Genomic DNA, 23,042 nt, shown 5'->3' with positions numbered 1-23,042 from the left:
AAGCCAAGGGAAAAAGAAGACATGCTCCTGGTTCTTTAAGGCTGAGGCCCCGGTACGTAGGGAAAGCCAGCATGGGATAAAGGGGGACACAGGAGGTTTCAGGAAGGCCTCGGGAAAGAAAAACACTTAGATCTTCTGCTTGTGTTGAACACTGGAGAGTCTCTGAGATGACTGAGAGCATCTGGGGCCATGCTGATTACTAACACAGAGCGCAGCAAAGCCTGAGTGAGTTTGCAGTCCAGCTCCAGAGGGGCTGTCCCACGTGCTCTGTGCTCTGGCTGGGGTCCTTAGGCTGCTCGCCCCACCTGTAGCCCAGGTCTCCTCCCCTGGGCGACCAGTCATGCCTCCCTCCCTTGCAGACTTGCTGGAATGTTCCTGTTCAGTTCTCAGTAGCAGTAGCCAGGATTCTTTAAACATGCCTCCAGAGAAGAGCTACCTTTGGCACCACCAATCATAATTTTGACATGTCTTTCAGATCAAAAGTTTAGCATTTCTGAATGTTCGCAGCCTGGTTCAGTTGGTCTTTGCTGTTGCCCTCCTCTCCTGGTGTCCCCGGTGATGCGGGAGCCCTCGTGAGGACTCCTCAGCCAGCCAGCCAGCCCACATGCCGTGCCATGACCTGAAAACTCAGTCATCTGAAGAGCCTGATGTGACCATGAGTCACCTCACTCTAAATGTTACAGTGAGGGCAGTGCCACTTGTGCAATGGGCCTAAGCTTTTGGGATCATGACTCCTTGAAAATTCCTAATCACACACTAGTCGGACCACCCCCAAAACAGAGGGGAGAGCCCCCCTCCAGACTTTGCATGTAACTTAGAGACTCTCCAGAGTCAGCAGTGGTAGGCCACACCCCTCCAGCTGTGTGGTAGGGGTCAGGTGCCCACCTGAACACATGGGTCTCTACGGAAGTCTCCTCCGCCCTGGGAAGCCCCCACCTCTGCTTTAGAGGCCCACCACGAGCATCTAAAGCCTCCATGTCTTCCTCCCAGGAAAAACTTATGCCAGAGACTCCTTTTAATAGACTTCATTTTTCAGAGCAGTTTTAGGTTTTCAGAAAAATTGTTTGGAAAGTACAGAGTTCCTTCATACTCGCTTCCCGGTTTCTCCTATTTTACATGTTCCATCAGTGTGATACATTTGCTATAAGTGATGAACCAGTATCACTATACTATTATTAACTAAAGTACACAGATTACATCAGGGCTCACTCCTGATGCTGTGCATTCCATGGCTCTTGACAAATGCACACTGTCACGTATCCTCCGTTACAGTGCCATCCCTAATAGTCTCATCACCTTAAAAATCTCCCAGGCCCCACCCACTCATCCCTCTCCCCAACCCCTACCTAACAGCCATCGACCTTTTCACTGTCTTTCTAGTTTTGCCTTTTCCAGTATGTCATAAATGCTAAAACCATCTGGGATGGAGCCTTTACAGATTGGTTTCTTTTTGTCAGCAACAGGCGCCAAAAGTTTTTCCATGTCTCTTGTTTCTTTTACGGCTGAATAGTATTCCACTGCACATGTGCACCACTCACCAGTGTAGCCATTCACCTATTCAAGGATATCTTTCTTGGCTGCTACCAATTTTTGGCAATTATGAATAGAGCTACTATACACCCTCATATGCAGGTATTTGTATAGACCACATGCAAAGATCTTCAGATTGATCTCAGGTCTTCTGCTTCTACTTGGCTTTTCTGAAGAGTACACAAGCTGGGATTTTCATCTTAAGGTCTTTCTTACCAGGTGAGCTGGTGAAATGGGGAATGTGGGATTTCATCCCGTGGGAGTTCACTGACTGTCTGAACTCCAGCTTACTTATCAACTGGAGAAGTGCTAACATAAAGGCCAGGAAATATGTGTGAAGATGATGGTTACATAATAAGAAATGGCCAATAAGTATCTTCCGTATGTCCTTGCACTCTCTACTCCCTTTCCCCATTCTCCCTTCATCCTTTCCTGCTAAGAAATTCAGAAAAGTAGATTTCCAGATGATCTTCTGCTTGAATTTTCACGTTTTAATTCAGTATCTGAGGATTTTCAATACCACCCTGATTTCCATCCTTAAACAATCACACATTATAAATCCTGAATATATGCTGACGTTTCTCTTTGGGATCTGCACTTACGATAAAAAGAGAAATTGGGTTAATTCCAAGGTGAGTCTTCATTGGCTGGAAGCAGCAGTTGCCTGTTGAGTTGGGGGAGGGCCCTGGTGGCCTGTGAAGGAGAGGGAGGACAGCCGAGGAAGTGCTGCAGTGCTCACTCACAGTTGAGGATTCATTAGATGTCACAGATTGGATAGTAGGTTCTATGCTCAAGGTTTATGCCACGTAGGTTTATGCCAAGTCTGGATGGCTCATGACATGGCTGCAGATGTCACAGGTCAGTGAACACACTAGCAGTGTGGCCTGGTCTCTCTGATTCATAGATGTTGGAAGCTGTGTCTACACGGTACTGCCATTAATGACTAAAAAAATAAAATTGTTTTCCTCCCAGTTGCTTCACCAGATAAAAGGAAAACCATTCGAATGGAGTTATCTGAGCTAAAGAATTGAGAGAGATTTCAACATGACCTTCTGTGACCATCTGTGACTGCTGCTTCAAGCTCTTCATTTGCTCCCTGTGCTGTCCCAACAAGGGCATCATGATCTGATGCTTGTCCATCTCTCTTCTGACGACTTTTCCTCGTTTTGCAAAACAAGATTTCTAGATTTCAAACATTCTGAACCTTAAATGTTTTCAGAAGGCAAATCAATACTCTTCCCCCCCTGCCCCCAATCCTTTGGAAGGTGTTGGCCATTCTTCCTTGAATAGCCTGCCCACTCGTCTCCACTGCCTTCCTTCTTCATTACTCCCCGAGCAGCCTCCCTATCCCCACAGTGGATTTGGCACCCTGCCGTATCATGTGCCTGGTTGCATCACTTCCTTCCCTCATCACAGCACTCCTCTGTGTTTTTTCTTTTTTTTTTTTTTTTAATTTTTATTTATTTATGATAGTCACACACAGAGAGAGAGGCAGAGACACAGGCAGAGGGAGAAGCAGGCTCCATGCACTGGGAGCCGGACGTGGGATTCGATCTGGGGTCTCCAGGATCGCGCCCTGGGCCAAAGACAGGCGCTAAACCGCTGCGCCACCCAGGGATCCCCACTCCTCTGTGTTATACTTACCTGCTCTTGTGTCTTCCTCCCTCTGCTGGCACGCCAGCTCCATGACAGCAGAAGTCAGCTTCACTCCATCATGCCCACAGCATGGGGCCCCGTGCCTGACCCCGAGTGGGGTCTCAACGAATGAATGAATGAATGAATGGACTTAAAACTAGGCACAAGAAGCCGGAGGCACATGTTAAAAGCAGAGGAAATACTTGAAGAGAGGAGGAGCTTAGCGTCAATGCTACTCATACCGCACTGTAAAGACAAGCAAATACATTTAGCAAAAATATCATCGTCCCCAGATAAGCCAATGGCACATCTCTAGGCCTGGTCACTCACTGCCCATTACTTATCCAGTATCCGTATGTCTCTTCTTCTTTACTAATAGAATCCCAATTTTGTTCAAGGAGACAGTGTTCCACATTTTTAAGATAAAAGCAAGATATTCTCTTGCAATTGGAGGTAGCCATCTCAGATATTTCTTACCAGTGAGAAGCAGAATATTTCTGGGACCATTTGGTTTTCCCTATAGAAATTGAGCCTTTCCTTCTTGTTGCTTCCCTTTCTCTCCTTTTGCCTGGAATGCAGAGGGAAGGCCAGGGTACAACCACCATAAGGATGAGGCTACATTCTAAGGAAGGCAGATCAGAAGGATAGAAGAAGGCTTGGACTTTAAAAACTTGGTGGAGTCTACCTTCAGGTGTCTCACTGGGTGATAAAATAAACTGGTTCAGCCCCAGTAGACTGGTCTATGCTCCACATAGAATTCACTTTTGAAATGACACAGGGCCTCATCTCCAGGCTCCTGCAGTGAATGCATTTGATTGTGTGGCAGCGGGAGGGGAGGAGCTTCTGTTTTGTACAATGTGTGCAGGGCTGAGGAAACTAGTAGGGTACCCATGTTTGGTCATTCAACACTCAAATTAGAGGTGGCTTGGGCACCATTACTTCTGCCACCATGAGGACATCAGAATAACATTCATGTTCACAGACCTCAGGCAATCAGATCAATATGTGCAAACATGTTCCCCATTCATCCTTCCTAAGGCTATCTCCCTTTCCAGTATTGCTTTCTCTCTTTACTCTCCTAACATACCAGCTTTCATTTCTGCCCTCTGGATGAGAGGTATGGCCATTTAAATTTTGCTACTTCTCTGCTGGCCTTCTGTGGAAGGAGCCATCGATACCTGGATCTGAGAAGCTCATATACAGGGAACTCCATCATCCAAGTATGTCTCATGTGTCCCAGCCTAGATCAGCTCTTAGAGAGTTGTCCTAAACCTCTAGGTCTGTAGGGTCTAAAAACTTCTCTTAGAGCCTTCCAGAGGCCAAGCACTTCATCTCAGTGATGTCTACGTGTGTCTGTTAATACACACACTTGCACATGCATTGGAGTTACCTGAGCAACTTAATGAAAATGCTTATTTTTATTTCCCACTCTGAGAAACTGTGCTTCAGTTGGTGGAGCCCAAGGAATTTGAACTGTCCACAAGCACCCACATGTTCCAGCTGCAGGGGGTCCCGGGATCAGACTTGAGAGAACACTGACCTATAATGGGCTGGATTGGCTCTGCCTGAATGAACTGAGCCCCACCTGAGGACAAGGTTTTGAAGAAGAGAAGAGTAGGAAGCAGTCTAGGGGTGCCAAGTGGAAAAAACGACCTGGGAAAAGAAAACTGACATGGAAAGGAGACCAGAACAGAAGGATGAAACTGTCAAAATCAAAGTTGCCGTCTTCACAGAGATTTGGTCATGTGGATGCTGTCCTCATACTTTACAGTGCTAGAATGTTAGCATCAAATTGCGTAGCTTAACGACAGCATACTCATTATAATAGGTTGTTAAACCAATAAAACACAAGAGGCATAAGCAATTTAATTACACTACTCATTCTGCTTAAAGCACTTAAATGAGGCTATGTTGACATGGTCCAACTCCTTACCCAGAATCAGATCATCTAGAATTCAGAAGAGGCCATGTGTCAGTATGCAAGGGAGATGGGGTACGGTGTGTCTTGAGTCATGTAACATCTGTGTGGTCAGGAGAATTCTTATTTTAGAGAAAAATGAGACAGATTTAGAAAGAACACTTCATCACCTCTGGGCCACAGGCTCTTTATTTCTTGGGTGAAACAAATGAGCGTTTAAAGCTGAGTCTGAGCCTTGAGAAAACAAGATTCACAGCAGGGCTTGGTGGTATAGGAACACAACTCGGGCTGGAGCCGGAGCACCCAGAGCTGCTCACGTATAACCCCACCGAAGCTGAGCTAACGAGGATTAATTGGGCCTTCTTGTGCACCGAGCTGAGGTTAACTGGGTCCCTGGACACGCTGACCTTTTCATTTACTCACCATTTAACACGTGCTCTTGGTCACTTGTTTGGAGCTTGAACAGTGGTAGGTTTAAGGCAGTAGCCACATTCTTGAGCATGTTCATCCATCCTACCTTGCTTCATTTCCTTCTTCCTTCCTTCCGTCTGCTCTTCTTCTGGTCTTTAGAGGAAGGCAGAGGGCCCTCTAAGTGGCATCGTTCTGCCAACAGAAGACAAACATTACTTGTTGTCTGGCCCCCTCTCTAGGGGTGAGGGAGGGCAGCACTTAATGAGGCCCCAGCCTCAGCAATGGAGCTGAGAACTTGAATAGCATGAATCTGCTCCTGGTTGGTGGCTCCAGCTGCCCCCCCACACCCTCTCGGCACCGTCTGGCCAGACTCCCCACCTCCCTGCCCCACAGGCTAGCTGACAGGCTGTGAAGCCAGTGCGTGCGCAACGGAGGGGTGGGGGGGCAGTGACCCTGTTCTGCTCCTCAGTGGCTTTCTTTTTTTTTTGCCACTAGCTGCCTGCTGAGTTCGCTCAATCTGTTCCTTCAGCCAGTCAGTGGAGGGCTGACGTACCCAATCAACACAGGCCAAGACTAATTTGCATTTAGCCTGGACCTCTTATGGCTGCTGTCTTCATATTGCTAAGATGACAAGGTTCCTAAAATTATCTCTGGCTATTTAGTACAACCAGGTGGCCTCACGGAATCCAAATAAGATGAATAGCAGGTGGATTCATGCTTGCTCTTTCAGGCTTTCATACAACCACTCACAATGCAGCCTGTTTAGTCCTACACGAGGTGACTTAAATTCTCATTCAGGAACCTCCAGGCCCTCCCCCTTATCATTCTGAAATGACATACAAAATACCACGTGTGAGTGTGTGTGCTTGTGCACACCCTGGTCCCTGCAGAGGATCCCTGTTTCCCTTATACTCCCAAGTGGTCCCAAGTCTTGGAGGCTTAAGACACACCAGTTAGATTCTCACTTTTATGCTCTGGCCCAGGGTATTCACACTCTGTTATGCACATGGCAGAGGATTTGTGAGATACTCAGACGAATATTTTTAATTTTAATGTCTTAGAAAAAATAATTAACTATGGAGCAAAAGAGCAATTTTGTGGATTCTTCAATTTGAAGCAAGATTATTTTTAAATAGTCGATTTAAACAAATATATCATTGAAATAATTATGCAGGTGGCATGCTAATATATCAAAAGTCAGGAAGAAGGCAGCTTGTAGCTATTCGGGAACTCACTCTAGCCACTCGGGCTTCTTTGTTGTTCCATGCCCTACAATGCCCTAAGCTTTACCTCATGTCAGGGGTTGCTCCCTGCCTCCTGTGCTCCCAGTCCCAGTCCCATGGGGAGCCCACCTAACACCTGCTCATCCCCTAAACTCAGACCCAGCCACTTACTCTCTGAATCTTTTTTGACCTGCAGGAAGAGCAACCCCTCACCCCGGTCCCCCTCGGTGGCCACACGGTCTTCTCTCACACTGTTGTCAACAGATAAGTCAATGTTTTTGTTGACTGACTGTTTCTTCAGAGGCAGAAAGCTCCTTGAGGGTGGAATCAGGTCTCCTTCACACAAGGATCCTTGCTGACTTGCCTGTTGCTGAGTTCATTAGGGATGCTCAAAAAAAAAAAAAAAAAAAAAAAGTAAAACAGGGGCACCTAGGTGGCTCAGTGGTTGAGCGTCTGCCTTTGGCTCAGGTCGTGATCCTGGAGTCCCAGGGTTGAGTCCCGCATCAGATTCCCCGCAGGGAGCCTGCTTCTCCCTCTGCCTATGTCTCTGCCTCTCTGTGTGTCTCTCTCATGAATAAATAAATAAAATCTTAAAAAACAACAATTAATAAATGGCTTAACAAAATGTTCAAAAAAAAAAAAACCTAAAATAAACAAATGGGTAAATGCGTGCATGGATGAATGGAGAAGCTCATATCTTTACCTCCTTAAGAAGATAATCAGATCAAGGCCCCTTGCTAAAAAATGTCTGTATCTATCAAACCTTTTGCAGCAATTTATGTTAGAAAATGTTCTACAAAAAAAAAGAAAAGAAAATGTTCTACAGCAGGAAACATAATATTTAAGAGCATACAATTACAAGACTGATAGACCTGGATTCTAAGTTTGAGTCTAACAAATTTGCTTGATGGCCTTAGACAAGTACCTTAACTACCCTAAGTTTCCTTATTGTGAACTGGAGGGAGCAATAGCAACTATTCATACTGGGAAAATTCAAATAGCCCACATATATATTAAGCACAGTCCTGGGCACATAGTTTAGAGAGGCACTATAGAGAATTCCTGAAAAAATTATCCACTTAAGTTGTTTTTTCTTAGCATGGGTCTTCCTGTCTTCATCTACAGAGGATATCAGATATCATGTAACATGTGCTTAATTATGTAGTGTTTTCAGTGGGAACATCACAACTATAACCCATTTTTCTTGCTACGTCACTGTCCCCTCCATTGATATCAAGCCACCACACATCCTATTTTTCCTACAATCTGACCTGCCTCTGACATCTTCCCACCACATTTCTTCATTCCTGCAAATACCTTTGCTAGTTTCTATTTTCCTCCATAGCTCCACATCTCACTCTCCCCATAATGTGCTTCATGTGCAACACACACTCCTGACATGGATTTCACAGAGAACATGAGGACAAGGATTGGGATTGTTCCCCATCTGAGTGACCTTCCAATTTGTCTGCAGCATCTCTTACCTCTGCGAGGCTGACTTCTACACATCTTCCTCTGGGGTTCTGTTCCTTCTTAAACTTTCTGCCTCTACCTTATCCCAGGACCATTTGTTTTCCACTGACATTCTGCCTTCTACATGCAAACATTCTTAAAAATCCACCATCCTAAAATGCACCAAGCAACAGAGCAAGATAATCCTTATTTTGTCCCTTAAAAGCTCAAGACTTAACTCTTTCCCTGTAGTGATAGTCCGCTTTCCTGACATTTTTTGCTTTCTCATCCTCACTTTCTTCCTTGTCAAGCTCTTCTCTGTCTTTTGACCTCAGGATTAAAAGTCTTGTCTCTAAGGTCCCTGAAAATTCAAACCACCAAATCGACTGACTGTTCTCCTGTATAAGCTCTTGCAGCATTAATGGCATTTACTGACCCTGCTCATTCCTTAAAACTCACCTCTCTTTTGGTTTCCATGATTTTACCTCTCTTTCTGCTGCTTTAGCCACATTCCCCATTTGTACTATCGATCTTCTGACTCTTTCTATTACCCTAGGATCTTATCTATAGCTATTTTTCTCACCACACACCAGGCCGATCTCATTTACTCTCACACATACCTCAACTCTCACCAATCTGCTCTCAAATCTCTCTCCAAACTCTCTTCGAATTCCAGACCCTGATTTCCAGCTAATCTACTCCCACATGTACTGCAACTGTGACATACGGACAGCAGAACTCATTACCTTCCTCCCAGACCAAAGCCTTTCTGCCTCAAGCTAAAGCACACCTTGATTCTAACTCACAGACTATGAATTAGACACCTGAGCAAACCCTGCTTTACTGAGCTGTACCCATGGACAAGTAACTTTGTCTCTTGTTGCCTCAGTTTCCTTACTTGTAAAATGGAAAGACAATTCTGGGGCATCTGAAACCCACTTGCATGTGAGTGGATGAACTAAGATAACACACGTAAAATCCAAAACACAAAGGAAGCCCCCTCTCTCTGGGTTGCCTTATTCACCTGGTCAACCAGGAACACTTCTCTTCATCACTCTTCTCTAGTCTGTCTTGATGCTCTGAGGCAGAACCTTTTTCCTCCACACTGACATGTCCTTTCTTGAAGCCTGGATTCCTTACTTCCATAGATCTCTGTTCATATGCTGTCTTTTCCTTTACTTTGTGATCTCCTGAGTTCACATCGAGTCTCTGAATTCTCACATCAGGCATTCAATGAACCAGGCAAATTTAGGTGTTCAACATATATTAGGTGAACTCCTTTAAGTTGAACAAAGCTTTTTAAAATACATAAGACACAATTTTCAATAAGATTCTAGGAAAAAGATAGTAAAGTCCATGTCCTTAGACTCTTTTTGCTTCAAAGTGCTGAGTTCCAAAAAATTGGGTTTTCTTAAGTAACCTGGATAAATTCACTAATTAAAAGGCCTACTTCAACTGCAACCCCAGGAAGCCTTCTGGAGGCAGCTTTGGTGTTCTTGGCAAATCTCTGGGCAGGCTTTCCCATCCAACATGCAAACTGTGGAAATGCCTTAGTTATCAGTTCACTGCTGGGTATGTACTTTTCTTTTTTCTTTTCCTTTTTTTTTTTTTTTTTGGAAAGGTAGATTAGAGTTTCCCTCCAACTTTTCTTGAGAAAAGCTGAAAAAATGGAAACTTCTTAAGTAATTGATTTAGCTTCCCTGAAGCTCCTGGTTCTTGGCAGGTCAGATATTGGAAACTGCAAAAAGATTCCTTTTTCTGTTGTGTTTTCAACATTTGGTTCTTAATCCATATAAAAGTGCAGTTGCTATGAGAGAATGTTGTTGGGTCACTCAACACAGGAAAGGCAAAGAATGATCTTATAACACATACACACCCTACAAGCAGTGGGGAGGGATGGGTGGGTCTTCTTATCTTTCTTGTATTTTTCTTCCTGAGAAAGCCTTGACTTATGGGAGTGGGGAAAGGGTGTGAGAAGACCTTGCGATGGAGACAGCTCAGGTCACCAGAATGTCTGCCTACTTGCTGCTGCGACAGGCAGAAGGCGAGGCTTCTTCCCTTCCTTCTACTTTTTGGTGTTGGGTACAAGCAGAGGGTTGCTGCAGGGCTGTGTGAAGACTCTCTTGAGACTTTTCACTGATGCCTTCTGTGTGTGGGTCCATTTCCCTTATTCCCCCCACAACCCCCGCCATTCTGCAGGCAGCAAACAGAGGCCCTGAGAAGCTAACCCTCAAAAATGGGACCGTGGCTGAAAGTTCCAATGAAGCCTCTCATTTCTGATGTTCAGGGTATACTCCACAGGTCTATTCCTGTTCACACATGGGATAGATGCTGCTCTAAATAGACCAAATAGCCATATTTTACTCACTAGTACTGTACCTGACTCTTCTATGGCCAATGTTGGAGAGGACATTTCTAGGACTCTTCAGAAAGGGGAGGTGATGAATTGCCTCTTGACATTGGGGGATCACTGTACTGGGCGACTGCTTTATAAACCCAGACTGACATTCCTGAATGATGGGTCTACACACAGAAGGAGAACAGATTGATTAAAGGAGGCCAGATCTCTGCCTCTCAGACCCAGTCTCAGAGTTTTTGCAAAGGAGAACACATGGACCTTCATCTCCCTTCTTTTGAGTTTCGGCATGAGCAAACTGAAGATGGGACTGACATTTGCTTCATGGTGTAATTATCAGAATTAACCAAGAAAATACATGTTATACTCCATGTAACATTCTCCATGGAGAATACATGTTTACTCTCTGTAAGGTAGAGCCTGGTGAATAGAAAGTGCTCTACAAATCATAATTATTGTTTTATTTCTTTTATATATGTTTTATTACCTTGTTTTGCCCTTGTAATTTTACTAACTATTCTGTTGGCAACTCTTTCTCCACTAGAGACCCCTTTTCTCATTCAAAGTCCCCTAATTACCTATTCTGTCCAAGGGAAGGTGTCACAAGGCTACCTCTCTAACAAGTGTTTGCCACCGAAGGCCAATCTCTCAGAATCCCCTGTGTGAGGGACGACAAGCCCTCAGGAGCTGGCACTCATGAAACAGCCTCAAGGCAGGAAAAAAAAGATAATCCAGTGTGTGCACATGGACATATGTGCGTGGGTGTGTGCACACGTGCATGTACAGGGTTTGTTAAGGGTTGAGGTGGGAGGAATTGGGGGGTTTAGATGGAGACGGTTAATTTTTTATTTTTAAGATTTTATTTATTTATTCATGAGAGACACAGAGAAAGAGAGGCAGAGACATAGGCTGAGGGAGAAACAGGCTCCCTACGGGGAGCCTGATGTAGGACTCGATCCCAGGACCTGGGGATTACGCCCTGAGCCAAAGGCAGACACTCAACCACTGAGCCACCCAGGCATCCTGGGAGGGTTAATTTAAAACCCAAAGATTTCTTGGAAGCAAAGGCCACTGTGGTGATGATTAGGGAATATTTGAGAAGGAAAGAGCTCCAGGGCGTGGGCAGAGTCACAGAGAGGAGTAAGAGGAATGAGGACTCCTTCCCCTGCTCCCCACCCTTTGCTCACACTACCTAAGGAAAGCTTCTGGGGTGTTAGGACAATCCAGGGCTAGCAATGGGGTGCTGAGAAAATCTCTGCAGTCACTCGCCACCTGGGTTTCTTTTACTCTCATCACTTGTATTCTTGTCTTTTTGCTCACGTTTTCTTGGCTGTGGCATTCTGACTGGTCTCCAGACTCCCATGGACCTCTCGCCACTCTCTTCCAATGTGCTAGCAATATTGTCTTTTCTCATATTTCTTGTTGATTATATTTTTTTTCAAGAAAGGGAAAAAAGTTTTCCACATCCACTCCACATATTCAGCCACAGTGCCTTCGATTAAAAGAGGTATTTCCTGTGAATTTGGTGTTTTTGTTCTGCCAAGCTCTAACCCTCTGCCACTAAAATAAAAACTGGAAACTCCCCTTTCTGAAGGGTCTCAACCTCTGTGGGGCTTCTATAAATCTCACTCTGTTTACTGCCCTGTTGCTCTAGGACTCCTGATTTCAAGGCTGTGAAGACAGCACAACTTCCCATCTAGAGGAGCTCATCTAACCACGACATTGGCCAGGACCCTGAGTGGCTAGGTGATTACAGAGGAGACAGGAGGCGATACAGGCCTAATTCTAAGTCCACTGACCCAACTTACAAAGGAGAGGGCAGACATTTTAAAGTTCTTATAAAAAGAACTATTCTGGCATCTACACTGATTGTTTGTAGGCAATCCAAACAGTTTTGTGTGTTTAAGAACTCCATTCCATTTCTGGACTTCAATAGTCTTCTTTATGATTATTATTTAGAATTTCCCCTTCAAAAGAGATCTTTAGACAGCTAAAGCAGTCTTGAGGAAGAATGGAATTGGAGGTCTCACACTTCCTGACTTCAAAATTTATTACAAAGCTATAGTAATCAAAATAGTGTGGTACTGGCATAAAGAGAGACACAGGGAACCTGGGTGACTCAGGGGTGGAGTGTCTGCCTTTGGCTCAAATTGTGATCCTGGGGTCCCAGGATTGAGTCCCTCATCAGGCTCCCCACAGGGAGCCTGCTTCTCCCTCTATCTATCCCTCTACCTCTCTCCCTCTGTCTCTCATGAATAAATAAATCTTAAAAAAAAAAAAAAAAAAGACAGACACAGACCAATGGAATAGAGCCTAGAAGTAATTCCTTGCATATATGGTCAAATGATTTTTGACAAGGGTGCCATGATCATCTGATAGGGAAGGATAGACTTCTCAATAACTGGTGCTGGGAAAACTGAATAGGCATAAGGAAAAGAGCTAAAGACTTAACACCATATTCAAAAATTAACTGAAAGTGGATTAAAGACCTAAATATAAGACCTAAAACCACAAAACTCTGAGGAGAAAACATGAGGGAAAAGCTTCATGACACTGGATTTGACAGTGATTTCTTGGTATGACATAAAAAGCACAATAAATAAAGTAAAAAATTAAATTGGACTACATCAAAATTAAAAACTTCTGTGCATCAAAGGACACAACCAACAGAGTGAAAAAGGCAATCTAGGGGATGGGAAGAAATATTTGAAAATCATATATCTGATAAAGGATTAATATCTAGAATATGAAGAACTCCTACAACTAAACAACAACAAAAATAAATTGATTCAAAACCAGGTAAAGGATTTGAGGAGACATTTCTCCAATGATGACATACAACAAGCATTATGAAAAAGATGCTCAAGATTACTAATCATAGGGAAATGCAAATCAAAACCACAATGGGATGCTACTTTATACTCATTAGAAGGGCTACCACCACAGAAACAAAAATACAAGTATTGGGGAGCCTGGGTGGCTTAGTGGTTGAGCGTTGGCCTTTGGCTCAGGGTGTGATCCTGTAGTCCCAGAATCCAGCCCCGCATTGGGCTCCTTGTGGGGAGCCTCCTTCTCTCTCTGCCTGTGTCTCTGTCTCTCTCTGTGCTCTCATGAATAAATAAAATCTTTTTTGAAAAAGTAAGTATTGGCCAAAAAAAAGAAACGTGTTGGCAAAGATGTGGAGAAATTGGAAATTTGTGCACTGTTGGTGAGAAGGTGAAATGGTGCAGCCTCTGTGAAAAACAGTAATGTTGGTTCCTCAAAAACTTAAAAATAGAAGTATCAAGTGATCCAACTATTCCACCGTGATATATATCCAGGAGAATTTAGAGCAGAGTCTCAAAGAGATAGCTACACACTCATGTTCATAGCAGCATTATTCATTGCAGCCAAAAGATGGAAGCAATGCAAGCTTCCATGGATAGGTGAATGGATAAATAAAATGTGATATATGTACATACAATGGAATATTGTTCAGCCTTAAAAATGAGGGACAACTTGACAAATGCTACAGCAAGGATGAACCCTGAGGATGTTATAGGAAGGGAATAAGCCAGTCACAAAAAGATAAATACTGTGTGATTCCACTTGTATGAGGTATCTAGAGTAGTCAAATTCATAGAAGTAGGGAGTGGAAGGGTGGCTGCCAGGGGCTGTGGGGAGGGAGAATGGGGTATTGATATTTACTGGGTATAGAGTTTTAGTTTTGCAAGATGAACAAGTTCTGGAGGTGGGTTGTACAGGATTGTACATTCACCAACAGGGTGAATGTACTTAACACTCAACTGTATGCTTAAAAATGGTTAAGATGGTAAATTCTGTGCTTTACCATAAACATACACACACACACACACACACACACACACACACACACAGTTTTTTTTGGTGAAAGCAATAGTTGGACCTCAAACAGACCAGGATTGAATCCTGTCATATCACGAATGTTAAACAAGTGGTTCAACCTTGGATAAGCCTCTATTCCCACATTTGTTAATGTAGGCTATGCATTTCCCCAGGGTTGCTGTGAGGATCAAATGAGATATTATTCGTGAAGCACTTAGCACAAAGTCTAGTACACAGAAGGCACTCAATAAATATCGGTTCCCTTTACCTAATAATATTCATGAGCACATGTCAGGGAAGACCCGCTGGGTTGAATGGAAATGAGGTCTACAAGGTCAGTTGTCAAGAAGCAGCTATGTGCACCTTGTGGGCTCGGCTGCTGTGGTCCTGCCAGCCAGAAGGGGTTGGTTGGGGTGCTGTTCACTGCAGATTCGACAGGCCAGTGATGTTTGGAAGCTGTGTTTCCGGTGCTTCCAGGGGGCTCTCCCAACTGATGTGGCTCCTTATCTCTGCTGACAGGAAGACAGAAATCCTCCCACACAGGTTTGCTTATTTACACTGGAAGTGCAAGTTGGGTAAGGGGCACGGAATTATTTAGATGTCCAGCCCACATACTGCCTTTTCTTTCCATAGCTGGTGCTTTCCAGTTCCCCCACAGAAGTTCTCATTATGCTATGGCTTTTGCTGGAACACTGGTGGTTTCCTAGAAAAGCTCAGCTTCTTTTCGAAACCTCCACTTGGCAATCTCACGATCTTTGAGTGACAGAGTTGGGCCAGGGTTCTCTGTCCTTGAACTCTGACGTGAAGACATTTAAAACAAAACATCAAAGTTCGAAGAAAGTATTTGAACGGACACCACTGCCACCTTGTCTATACTGGTTGGATGTCAGATGAAATGATGCTCTGTCTATTGCAGAAGGGTCAGTCAGAGCCATCTTGGGGTTCTCAGGGTAGCACGTTTCTATGTAATGAGGTAGGGAATGTTGTACAGAGGGAAGAGGGAGAAACAGATGAAAAAGGAACTTGAATTCTCTGGTATTCCTGGGCCAACCGAAGGCAGTGACCTCTAAGCTATGTAGAAATATCTGACTATATTTCATTAGCCAAGAGATTCTGAGATTTCCAAAGTCACCTCACCAATGAATGAGAGAGGTATGAGTTTAGAAGTATTATGAACCCTCCCTTTCTCTAAATATTTTTAACCCTTCATGACCTGAAGTGCCCAAGATAATGTCTACCTTTGGACTTTTTCTCATTTATATTAAGCAATAGATAGTAAATTAATGAGTTATCTAAAACCCTTCCTTGGCTGAGTTTATCAGCTTCCTGTCTCTGAGACAAGAGTTGCTTGAGAGGCCCCTGGCAGGAAGAAGCAAAAGCTCAGAGTGGGTGTGTGAAGTGACATAGCAGAGAAAGGCAGGATGGCCCAGTGCTGGGGTCTCCACAGCATCATCTGAGGATGTGAATGCTTGGACCCTCCCCAGAGCTTCTGAATCAGAAACCTGGGGCTGTGCCCAGTGCTCTGATTTAAGAAGCTTCCAGGTGATCCTGATGCCCCTATAAGGTTAGAAACACTCCTTTACTGGTCACAAATCCCCAGTTTCTGTGTGCCAAGTACACATCGTGCTCCTGGCTTTGTTTTAGGTGTTTATATACTTTTATCTACTAATTACAGCAATCCTTTGAGGTTGAAAGCCTGCCAGTAACTCCTTCCTGCCCAGAGATGGAGGGACAGCTCCCGGCTGAGCCAGTGGTTTGAACTTTTCTCCCAGGACCAAACAGAAGTCATGACTGAGTTATTCTCCCAACCTCTGTGTCCTAAAAATGTCACTTGTTTTCCTCAGAGCCCCAAGGTATGAAAATATGAGCATATCATCACCTTGTACTGATTAATACCACATGTAATTATGAGAGGAGTTGTTAATTAATACCCAGGATACACTTAGCATAGTGCATGTTCTGAACATACTAAACTCTTCCCTGGAATTCTTACTCCCCCTCCCCCAATTTTTATTCCCAGGTCTTTTTTCTCTTTCTCACTAAAATGTCATTTCTACACCATTTCCTTCATTATAAATATTACCCATTTTTTCAAGTTCAGTTCCTCTAGAGCTTTCTTAAATGCTCGCTTTGGAAGGTCCTCATCCTTCCTTCCCTCTCTATTCCCACAGCCTTTTTATCTTCACAATTCCACAAACCCCATGATGCCCTCAGGGAGCCCAGCACATCACAGACAACCAAAATCACTTGTTGAATGTAGAAACAAACACCACATCGAAAAAAAATCATAGGCATTCTAGAAATATCAGTTTCTCTTATTACTGTCATATATGAGATGCTCTGACTCTCTCACATTCTTTCTCCAAGTACAATCAGAGATTTTTTTTTTAATGGAGAAATTAGCCCTGTATCTAATACATTATGGGTATTTCTTTATTTTACTCTTTATTGTCAAGTTTCTCTTCAAAAAAGTCCACAAATGGAGATGATAAATAGGTTCCATCTTGTGTGCCCGTCCAGAAGTCTGGTTTGGAAGGCTGGAAGTCCCTTGTCATCCAAACTCCACTCCACTTTTGTGGTCCTGCATGATGTCTGGCCTGGATGAGGGCTCTCGGAGCTGCCATCTGCATACTGTAGGTCTGCTCATCCTTGTCTGCAATTGCCTCAACTTTCTTTGATTTACTGCCTCCCTCTATACCTTTCCTCTCTTTAATTACTCATCAGCATTAATCTATTCATAAATTCCCCAATGGGAATATAGTGGGTGCCTAACCCATGTGCCAGACATTTCCTTACTGCTGGGGTAAGGAACTGTAGGCAGAACAAAGACAGGAGCATGAAATCTCTAAAGAGCACCGACTGCCTCTGTGCCTTTGCCCACTTATAGGCCTGGAAATACCTGCTCATCCAGTCTCAGAAGCCTTCCTGATGCCTGCAGGTGGCACTGACCACCCACACGATGTCACTGTGCCATGCTTCTTAAGACCCAGATCATGGTGCCACATAATTACATAGGTTTACTCACCAGTCTCTCTGCTACCATCCAGTCAGCCCATCAGTGAGGAGAAGTACATCTTCTGCATGTCTGTCCCCTAGGCCTCCCTTCGTCCAGCAGGTTGGGCACTTAAGTATTTTTGAATGACTATGGATGGACTGTGAGATAAATAAGTAAATGAATTTCATAAATTTGGGCCAATGAGGGATAATGTATCATGCTTGTACATTTCTGACTTAATCTACCATTTTGCTGGAAAACAGTAGAGCTAAAGAGTTGTAAGTTGGGGACAACGTGTGATTTACCAAAGCCTTACTAGACCTACCTGATTTCAACAACTGACATTCCAGGGGTTATCACAGGAAGGTAATAGGATAGCAATGCTGTTTCAGCCAAATTTTTAACCAACCCCAGAGTGGCCCAGTGCAGAGACATATCATGAAGGCATGGCCTTCCTCTGGAAGGTGGAGGGAAATGGTGCTGTTGGAAGTAGGATTTGATTTCAAGTAGCAGCTGAACCTCAGTGATGGCCCCTGGCTCTCTGTGCTGGGAGAGAGTTTAATGACTTACAAGAGAGCAATGGGCCCAGAGAGTGAGTCATTTCCTCCTTCTGGCTCTCTGCGGGGTTGGCCTGCAAGACTCTGATTTGGAATGGATTTGGAGTGACCCCTGATGTGTTCTTACCCCCCACAAAGTAGCCTTAAAAAATATCTTTGTGCCTAACCGGACGTGAGTTAAACTAAAAAATGACTCTGTGCTAGCCAGTAACGTAGGTCATCAAGCTAAGGGGTGGGGGTGCAGCTGGTGAATGATGTTTGTGTTGTCTCACTAAGAGTGCCTCTTGGGGAGGGGAGAAATGTCAGGGAGGACATCCTACTAAGAGGGGCAAGCTTAGCCTCAGCCAAAGTTTCTTCGAACAGCTACTGAATGAGGCTGCATCACTCTGATGACTACACTAGTGGGACCCGTGGGAAATGTGGAACCTTGCAGGAGAGCTAGACACACACGCACGCACACACACACTCACATGCACGGACACCCCAGGGTGGGTGCATTTTGTAAAGGGATTCTTTCACTGTCAGCACCTGACAAGTGCTGAACCTGAAGATTAGCAGGGTCAGCATGGTGGGGGTCAGAGGGGGCAGGAGAGGGTGGTGGGGATTGGATTAAAAGCACCTGCCCCCAAACACATTTCCTTGGTGACAACAGGCCTTGGTGACAATGCACAGGCTTCCTCATCAGCTGAACATATCTGTGGACTAGGCACTGAGTTCACTGGGGACAAGGAGCCAGAGGAAGAGGGAGCCAGCTCTGGTTTGCTAAAAGAGATATTAAATTTCAACCCCTGGAGGAAAACAAAAAGTGAAAACGAAAAATGGAAAATGCTAAACCCCGGGGTTTATTTTTGGTGCTAATTTTGTTTTCTTAAAAGTGCATACCTGCCTTTGAACACTTGTGGAATGACGGATACACACGTTCCCATCACGGCTGCCTGGATGCCCCTGGGGCAGTGGGGCATCTCTTGGACTTTTCTTTCTGGACAGAGTGGTGACGAGGAGAGGGAAGCCTGACCCTCCGATCTGATCCAGCACAGCTGCATTTTCTCATTCCTGAGAACCGGACGAGTTTCCTGAGCCCTGGGCTGATACTCTGTACCATCTTTGGTGCAGCTGTAATTTTAACAGGGGGAGTCGACTTGAACCTCTCTAATCCTTACTCCAGACACCTTGAACTCCTGAGACTGGCGTGTATGCGTGCACGCATTTTTTTAAGGATTTTTCAGCTGTGCTTCTGAGAAAGTGGCTATATCCAAAGTTTAAAAAAAGAAAAGAAAAAAAAAAAAAAAGGCAGGGAGGAGGTTAGTGACATAATTGCCTGATTCTGACCAGGAGATATTTCTGCAGCTTTAATATTTACAACAGCAAAAATAATGTTATTCTCCTAGGCTCACCTACTTGTGACTTTCAATTCCTGTTTCTTTTTCCGCGGCTGAGTGATTGGTACCATGTCCCCTCTTCTGCTCTGAACCGTGTTAGGATTAACTCAGAATTAAAAGTGTGAAGAAGCACCAGCGGGGGACGCGGGGAGAGGGTCTTGGAAAAACAATCGCAGCTAGTCGTAGAATTGCACAACCAACTTCAGATTTTTTTTTTTCTCAAGACTTATATTTTGGGAAGGAGCTGTTTTATGAATGGATATAGACCTGACACACAAAACGCGTGGGATCCGTCTGAGGGCCTCGTCTGGGTCAGCTGTGACATCTGGCTCTTATGAATCTGGCATACTGTGACTCACGGATACACAAATAGTAATCCTTGATAGCGACCACTTGTGACTGCCGACAAACAACATCAAACGCCAGGGGACTGCTGTGGCCACCTCCACTGAGCTGCTTGGGCCACTGCTGCCTGCTGCTGTCGGGCGCGGGGGGGGGGGAGCCACTGGACCCCAGGGCTTCTGGCCCTGCTAGGACCCCAGGCAGCCCCCCTCCAACTACTAGCTCTACAGTTTACAGCCTGGCAGGCTCCGGAGCTCTCCCTCAGTAGACACGGGTTGAGGGCATGTGGCCCTGATGGCAGATGGCTTGGATTTGAACCCCGGCTAAGCTACAGCTCAGCTGGGAAGGTGGCACATTTTCTAACTTCTCGGAGTCTCGGTTTCTTCATCTGTTGAGCAAGAAAAGTAAGACTTCATTAGAATAGTGAACATTTACTGGAACTTCCTATGGGCCAGGCACTGTTCTAAGCACGAAAGAGGCATTTATTTCAGTTAAAAATTTCTCAAATATGGTGTGGTTGGCCCTTTGGCCCCTGAAGACACTAGCACACAGCTGCAGGGATAGTAGGTCTTGCAGCCAGAAATCCTGCGCTCTTTCCTAGGACTCTAGAGCCGTGAGTCTCAATTAGGGCGAATTTTGCTTCACAGGGGATACCTGATGTCTGGAAACATTCCTGGTTGTCGTGGCTGGGGTAAAGGAGGGGTACTACGGGTAATTATAGGACTGAGGAAGACAGGGGTGCTCATCCTCCAGTGACAGGACAGCCTCCACAACCCAGGATGACCCAGCCTCAAATGTCAATAGCACTTGGGTGGAGACAGTGCCCTGGAGCCTGTCCTTGCAGTCATCACACTAACTCTAGATCGTACCCATTAGGAGGGGGTTAGGGAGGATAAAATGAAATGACGCATATAAAGCGCGAAGCACAATGCCTGGCACATAGGAAGCACTCAGCAAATTCAAGCTGCTATTGCTGTTGCCAATGCTATTACTTGATTTTCATCCACGACTCCTTTTCTGTTATTAGCAATGTCTTGAAGGTTATCTGGACCCTGGTGTCATGTCGCTTTACCTGAAGGGCCTGTGACATATAGTAAGAGAAAAAGGCAGATTTCCTTTCACTCCCTAGTGCTTGCTGCTGATGTTTCTCCCACCGGATGCCCTCTGTGGCCAGATCTACAGGGAGACAGGTGTCCGGCTTCACCTGGGACCTGCAGCCTGAAGCTTTGTTGGAGAGGTAGCTCACATTATGCTTCCTGCGAAAATCCCCTGGGTGGGCTGGGCTTGATGGTCCCCAGAATGGAGAACTAGCAGGTTCATCTAAGAATGGGTAATGCCAGTTGTCCAAGGGATTAGGAAACTAGTTTCATAAATGAAGGATGTCCGTGTTTTCTGGCTACACGTCTAGCTCCTGTTTATTTCTAGAATATCTTTAAAATTCTCTTCTTCCCTGGACATTGGAAAGTTGGGTAGATCAGGAGACAGTAAAGAAAAGTAAAGACCTGAAGGATCAGTAAATGCTGTACTTACTATAAAAGGTAATCTGGGGGAAACAACAACTTGACTTCTCTTTGTACCTCCGTCCAGTCCCCTGGAAAAGGAGACTGGAGAGCAATTTTGAGTCCCACATGCATATGTGTCACTTGCTGAGAGCTGCCTGGGAGCCTGTGGCTAAAGTACTCTTTGTTCTGTAGGCAGCCATCAGTGAGGCCAGCTGATGGCTGGTTCCAGATTCCTCTGGGCTACTCCATTGGCCACTCCATCGTGTCAGAGCACAGACATCTGCAGGCCACAATCCTTACAACTCCACAACTATAGTACGTTTTGGGCTTGGCACTGTTCTGGCCACACAACATGTATTGACTGATTTAATTTTCATAATAACCCAATAGGAGAGGTTCTAGTTTTATTACCATTTTAGATATGGGGAAACCAAGGCACAGAGAAGCTAAGCAATTTGCCCCCAAAGCAATTTGCCCCACAAAGATGAAAGCTGCAGACCTAAGAAATTAACCAGGGCAGCGCAGGGCCAGTGGCCACTTTCTCCACCACTAGGATGAGAGCTCCTGTACCTAGAAGGAGCCCGGTGTCATCTAGTCAAGGTGGACAAGGGTTCCACAGCTCAGCAAATCAAGGATATCAAGAGGCAACATTCATAACTGAAACATCTAAGTTGCCTGTATTCTTAATGAGCTTTTCTATATTTTTCAGAAGGGGAAGAAATTGGTGAAGGGGTACACACAGTTGTGGATGAAAGAGCCTTACATGAGCATGGTATTAGCTAGGAGGAAGACCAAGCAGAAGCTGTCACCTTGATTGGGATATGGGAAGGGAATATGGGGTTACAGAGGGAGTCTGAAGTGTTGGCCTGTAGCTGTGAGCTGCATCTAACTCTAGCGAGCTTTTTGCAAGTGCACGCCTTCCATGAGCCAGCCAACATGCGTGTTCTGTGCCACATGGCACCGGTCAGTGAACATGAGTGCCTCCGTGGTGAGGTACCACGACGGCTAACCGAGGGACTCACCACATAATCTGAGTATAAACGTCAGCCTGTTCATAGAGAGGTTGTTAAATACAGAAGTGCTCCAAAATTCTGTCACATGTTAGAGCTGGTTAGTCTACATTGTAGAAGATTCAAGGATGGGATACACTGTAGGGACTGAGTTAGAGGAACTGAAAGTTGAACCGATATCCCTGAAAATCCCTGCACACAGGTGAGGCCCTGGACTTCTGGCCTTCTCTGCTGACCACTTCTAATTAAACTACTGATGCCTACTACACTGTAATTAAGAGACTTTCAATCAGTTGATTACATCATCCGTCACCTGAAAATGCTGGTATTAGTCATTTACCAACCTGCTACCCACTAGACAGGAAAGGTTGGTGAGGGAGCTTCCTACATGCATTGATGTTCTATGGATTATCGTGTTTATATATCCAACAGTGTGTCTTGATCCTTAAAATTCTTCCCTTTATATGCTGAGAAGTTCTTGGGGGGCACACAAACCAGACCGTGTGTGTTGTGTTGTGGAGGATAATGAGATGAGACTCTCGTGCTGCTCTGTACATTTCCTAGGAGTGCCCATGGATTTGCCTTGCACAACCTCCCAGGCTTTTCTCATCCCTTTTGTAACCAAAGGTCATGTGGTTGCAAAACAAGCACCAGGACTAATGGGATGATCTGTGTGGTTCACTCACTGCCTTTTCTGCCTCAGAGGTTTCCTCTCAACCTTCCGCCAACTCCCAAACTCCCTACTGCTGTCTCCTCCCTCCTCCCGCCCCCATGATGCAGCACTGCCGCTCTCTGAGAAGAACCGCTATTTTGTGAAGTCTGATGCACAAGTACCAATCCTCTTCTTGTTGGACATCGACACTACTTGCCCTGTTCACCTTTTAATCAT

General features: G+C 44.9%; 1 long non-coding RNA gene across 5 annotated transcripts in view; it reads right to left on the bottom strand.

Moving 5' to 3' along the window:
- Positions 1 to 3,152: 3,152 nt before the first annotated feature.
- LOC111090870 overlaps positions 3,153 to 23,042 on the bottom strand; it is a 111,685-nt gene continuing 91,795 nt past the window's right edge. For 4 of the 5 annotated variants that reach the window (XR_005373081.1, XR_005373083.1, XR_005373082.1 and 1 more), the window contains 4 exons: positions 19,315 to 20,029; positions 18,803 to 19,166; positions 17,394 to 17,521; positions 3,153 to 5,686 (listed from right to left, as the gene is read on the bottom strand). This is a non-coding gene — a long non-coding RNA (uncharacterized LOC111090870). The remainder of the gene's footprint in view (positions 5,687 to 17,393; positions 17,522 to 18,802; positions 19,167 to 19,314; positions 20,030 to 23,042) is intronic. The other variant, XR_005373080.1, reaches the window with a different exon arrangement.

The sequence above is a fragment of the Canis lupus genome, chromosome 18 (assembly GCF_011100685.1).
Source record: "Canis lupus familiaris isolate Mischka breed German Shepherd chromosome 18, alternate assembly UU_Cfam_GSD_1.0, whole genome shotgun sequence".
Taxonomy (NCBI): domain Eukaryota; kingdom Metazoa; phylum Chordata; class Mammalia; order Carnivora; family Canidae; genus Canis; species Canis lupus.
Note: the sequence above shows the minus strand (reverse complement) of the source record. Positions and strands in the feature narration are given on the sequence as shown.